Genomic DNA, 5,000 nt, shown 5'->3' on the forward strand with positions numbered 1-5,000 from the left:
AGTCTGACTTGGAGCGCCGTGCTAGCTCAAGAGGTTACACGCGGCAAAGAGGCCAAATCAACTGAAAGCAAGGCCAACGACGGTCCACGCAAGAGCAGTGCATTGGCCGGGAATCGAACCCGGGCCTCCCGCGTGGCAGGCGAGAATTCTACCACTGAACCACCAATGCTTCCGTGACGAGTGGGACGTGACGTCACGTGCCAGAATGCCGTCACGCTAAGACGGGAGGCGAGAGGGTTGGAAAGGGTTACAAAAGGGTTACAAAAGCCAGAGAGATGCACAGTCTCTTTCGTGAGTCTTTCCGTCTGCCTCACGGTGGGGTTCCATGGTGTAACGAACGGTCAGCACTCTGGACTCTGAATCCAGCAATCCGAGTTCAAATCTCGGTGGAACCTACAAGAGATTTTGATCTGAGAACCCAAACCCGCCCTTGACAGCGGCTGCTTGGTTTCAACCTTCTTCTCAGGACACAGGGTTTGGGACCAATCATCGTCCTGTGAAGAACTGCTGGCAGATCCGGGCGTGGTTGAAGTCAGCCCCTGCTGGACAGATGGTTCCACGTGTCCCGCTTTTTTGTGCAAGTGTAACGCTGAAGAATACGCGTTGTTCAGTTATTGCTAAAGGGACATGTAAAACCATGCCCCCTAATAGTGTTACCATGGTGTTGGTGTGGGGACAGTGGGATGGGGGCTGCATTCGCCCATTCTTGTGTGGAGCGGTGCGGGGTGAACCCCCTTCTTGGGAGGTTCGGGATGAATCCCCTTTCATCAAGTTTCAAACACAAATATTCGTATTTTTCATTTAATGTTGTTAAGAAGAGCCAAGTTAGCTACTTTAAATGATGTTATTCATCTAGTCTAGGTAACTTCAGTCATTTGAGGAGTGATGCGATGGTTCTGATAGCCGCACGTGTTAGCGACGAGAAACCTAAAACCATACGATCACGACTCATTTTCTGTTCTATTGTAAATGTGTTTTTGCTCATTCTTGTTTGGAGCCATGCCGGATGTCCCGAATAGCCACCCGGTCATCTTACTGCAACACACGAATGTCTGACAGAAATAAAGTGTCCTTCAAATCAAGTTCTGTGAGATGCCAGTGAACCACACTAAGCAAAAAGAGCATTTCTCCCCGTCAGGGAATTGAACCCTGGTCTCCCGCGTGACAGGTGGGGATACTGACCACTATACTAACGAGGACACGGTAGTCTGACTTGGAGCGCCGTGCTAGCTCAAGAGGTTACACGCGGCAAAGAGGCCAAATCAACTGAAAGCAAGGCCAACGACGGTCCACGCAAGAGCAGTGCATTGGCCGGGAATCGAACCCGGGCCTCACGCGTGGCAGGCGAGAATTCTACCACTGAACCACCAATGCTTCCGTGACGAGTGGGACGTGACGTCACGTGCCAGAATGCCGTCACGCTAAGACGGGAGGCGAGAGGGTTGGAAAGGGTTACAAAAGGGTTACAAAAGCCAGAGAGATGCACAGTCTCTTTCGTGAGTCTTTCCGTCTGCCTCACGGTGGGGTTCCATGGTGTAACGAACGGTCAGCACTCTGGACTCTGAATCCAGCAATCCGAGTTCAAATCTCGGTGGAACCTACAAGAGCTTTTGATCTGAGAACCCAAACCCGCCCTTGACAGCGGCTGCTTGGTTTCAACCTTCTTCTCAGGACACAGGGTTTGGGACCAATCATCGTCCTGTGAAGAACTGCTGGCAGATCCGGGCGTGGTTGAAGTCAGCCCCTGCTGGACAGATGGTTCCACGTGTCCCGCTTTTTTGTGCAAGTGTAACGCTGAAGAATACGCGTTGTTCAGTTATTGCTAAAGGGACATGTAAAACCATGCCCCCTAATAGTGTTACCATGGTGTTGGTGTGGGGACAGTGGGATGGGGGCTGCATTCGCCCATTCTTGTGTGGAGCGGTGCGGGGTGAACCCCCTTCTTGGGAGGTTCGGGATGAATCCCCTTTCATCAAGTTTCAAACACAAATATTCGTATTTTTCATTTAATGTTGTTAAGAAGAGCCAAGTTAGCTACTTTAAATGATGTTATTCATCTAGTCTAGGTAACTTCAGTCATTTGAGGAGTGATGCGATGGTTCTGATAGCCGCACGTGTTAGCGACGAGAAACCTAAAACTATACGATCACGACTCATTTTCTGTTCTATTGTAAATGTGTTTTTGCTCATTCTTGTTTGGAGCCATGCCGGATGTCCCGAATAGCCACCCGGTCATCTTACTGCAACACACGAATGTCTGACAGAAATAAAGTGTCCTTCAAATCAAGTTCTGTGAGATGCCAGTGAACCACACTAAGCAAAAAGAGCATTTCTCCCCGTCAGGGAATGGAACCCTGGTCTCCCGCGTGACAGGCGGGGATACTGACCACTATACTAACGAGGACACGGTAGTCTGACTTGGAGCGCCGTGCTAGCTCAAGAGGTTACACGCGGCAAAGAGGCCAAATCAACTGAAAGCAAGGCCAACGACGGTCCACGCAAGAGCAGTGCATTGGCCGGGAATCGAACCCGGGCCTCCCGCGTGGCAGGCGAGAATTCTACCACTGAACCACCAATGCTTCCGTGACGAGTGGGACGTGACGTCACGTGCCAGAATGCCGTCACGCTAAGACGGGAGGCGAGAGGGTTGGAAAGGGTTACAAAAGGGTTACAAAAGCCAGAGAGATGCACAGTCTCTTTCGTGAGTCTTTCCGTCTGCCTCACGGTGGGGTTCCATGGTGTAACGAACGGTCAGCACTCTGGACTCTGAATCCAGCAATCCGAGTTCAAATCTCGGTGGAACCTACAAGAGCTTTTGATCTGAGAACCCAAACCCGCCCTTGACAGCGGCTGCTTGGTTTCAACCTTCTTCTCAGGACACAGGGTTTGGGACCAATCATCGTCCTGTGAAGAACTGCTGGCAGATCCGGGCGTGGTTGAAGTCAGCCCCTGCTGGACAGATGGTTCCACGTGTCCCGCTTTTTTGTGCAAGTGTAACGCTGAAGAATACGCGTTGTTCAGTTATTGCTAAAGGGACATGTAAAACCATGCCCCCTAATAGTGTTACCATGGTGTTGGTGTGGGGACAGTGGGATGGGGGCTGCATTCGCCCATTCTTGTGTGGAGCGGTGCGGGGTGAACCCCCTTCTTGGGAGGTTCGGGATGAATCCCCTTTCATCAAGTTTCAAACACAAATATTCGTATTTTTCATTTAATGTTGTTAAGAAGAGCCAAGTTAGCTACTTTAAATGATGTTATTCATCTAGTCTAGGTAACTTCAGTCATTTGAGGAGTGATGCGATGGTTCTGATAGCCGCACGTGTTAGCGACGAGAAACCTAAAACCATACGATCACGACTCATTTTCTGTTCTATTGTAAATGTGTTTTTGCTCATTCTTGTTTGGAGCCATGCCGGATGTCCCGAATAGCCACCCGGTCATCTTACTGCAACACACGAATGTCTGACAGAAATAAAGTGTCCTTCAAATCAAGTTCTGTGAGATGCCAGTGAACCACACTAAGCAAAAAGAGCATTTCTCCCCGTCAGGGAATTGAACCCTGGTCTCCCGCGTGACAGGTGGGGATACTGACCACTATACTAACGAGGACACGGTAGTCTGACTTGGAGCGCCGTGCTAGCTCAAGAGGTTACACGCGGCAAAGAGGCCAAATTAACTGAAAGCAAGGCCAACGACGGTCCACGCAAGAGCAGTGCATTGGCCGGGAATCGAACCCGGGCCTCACGCGTGGCAGGCGAGAATTCTACCACTGAACCACCAATGCTTCCGTGACGAGTGGGACGTGACGTCACGTGCCAGAATGCCGTCACGCTAAGACGGGAGGCGAGAGGGTTGGAAAGGGTTACAAAAGGGTTACAAAAGCCAGAGAGATGCACAGTCTCTTTCGTGAGTCTTTCCGTCTGCCTCACGGTGGGGTTCCATGGTGTAACGAACGGTCAGCACTCTGGACTCTGAATCCAGCAATCCGAGTTCAAATCTCGGTGGAACCTACAAGAGCTTTTGATCTGAGAACCCAAACCCGCCCTTGACAGCGGCTGCTTGGTTTCAACCTTCTTCTCAGGACACAGGGTTTGGGACCAATCATCGTCCTGTGAAGAACTGCTGGCAGATCCGGGCGTGGTTGAAGTCAGCCCCTGCTGGACAGATGGTTCCACGTGTCCCGCTTTTTTGTGCAAGTGTAACGCTGAAGAATACGCGTTGTTCAGTTATTGCTAAAGGGACATGTAAAACCATGCCCCCTAATAGTGTTACCATGGTGTTGGTGTGGGGACAGTGGGATGGGGGCTGCATTCGCCCATTCTTGTGTGGAGCGGTGCGGGGTGAACCCCCTTCTTGGGAGGTTCGGGATGAATCCCCTTTCATCAAGTTTCAAACACAAATATTCGTATTTTTCATTTAATGTTGTTAAGAAGAGCCAAGTTAGCTACTTTAAATGATGTTATTCATCTAGTCTAGGTAACTTCAGTCATTTGAGGAGTGATGCGATGGTTCTGATAGCCGCACGTGTTAGCGACGAGAAACCTAAAACCATACGATCACGACTCATTTTCTGTTCTATTGTAAATGTGTTTTTGCTCATTCTTGTTTGGAGCCATGCCGGATGTCCCGAATAGCCACCCGGTCATCTTACTGCAACACACGAATGTCTGACAGAAATAAAGTGTCCTTCAAATCAAGTTCTGTGAGATGCCAGTGAACCACACTAAGCAAAAAGAGCATTTCTCCCCGTCAGGGAATTGAACCCTGGTCTCCCGCGTGACAGGCGAGGATACTGACCACTATACTAACGAGGACACGGTAGTCTGACTTGGAGCGCCGTGCTAGCTCAAGAGGTTACACGCGGCAAAGAGGCCAAATCAACTGAAAGCAAGGCCAACGACGGTCCACGCAAGAGCAGTGCATTGGCCGGGAATCGAACCCGGGCCTCCCGCGTGGCAGGCGAGAATTCTACCACTGAACCACCAATGCTTCCGTGACGA

The 5,000-nt window shown here is 50.4% G+C and overlaps 3 non-coding genes across 3 annotated transcripts; all 3 read right to left on the minus strand.

The window, feature by feature from the left end:
* Positions 1–98: 98 nt before the first annotated feature.
* Positions 99–169, minus strand: trnag-gcc (transfer RNA glycine (anticodon GCC)). Its single transcript has one exon. It is a non-coding gene; the product is annotated as a tRNA-Gly (tRNA).
* A 2,339-nt stretch (positions 170–2,508) lies between these two features.
* On the minus strand, positions 2,509–2,579 carry trnag-gcc (transfer RNA glycine (anticodon GCC)). The gene has a single exon. It is a non-coding gene; the product is annotated as a tRNA-Gly (tRNA).
* A 2,339-nt stretch (positions 2,580–4,918) lies between these two features.
* trnag-gcc (transfer RNA glycine (anticodon GCC)) lies at positions 4,919–4,989 on the minus strand. Its single transcript has one exon. It is a non-coding gene; the product is annotated as a tRNA-Gly (tRNA).
* Positions 4,990–5,000: the final 11 nt, after the last annotated feature.

Source organism: Osmerus mordax, chromosome 11 (genome assembly GCF_038355195.1).
Source record: "Osmerus mordax isolate fOsmMor3 chromosome 11, fOsmMor3.pri, whole genome shotgun sequence".
Classification (NCBI taxonomy): domain Eukaryota; kingdom Metazoa; phylum Chordata; class Actinopteri; order Osmeriformes; family Osmeridae; genus Osmerus; species Osmerus mordax.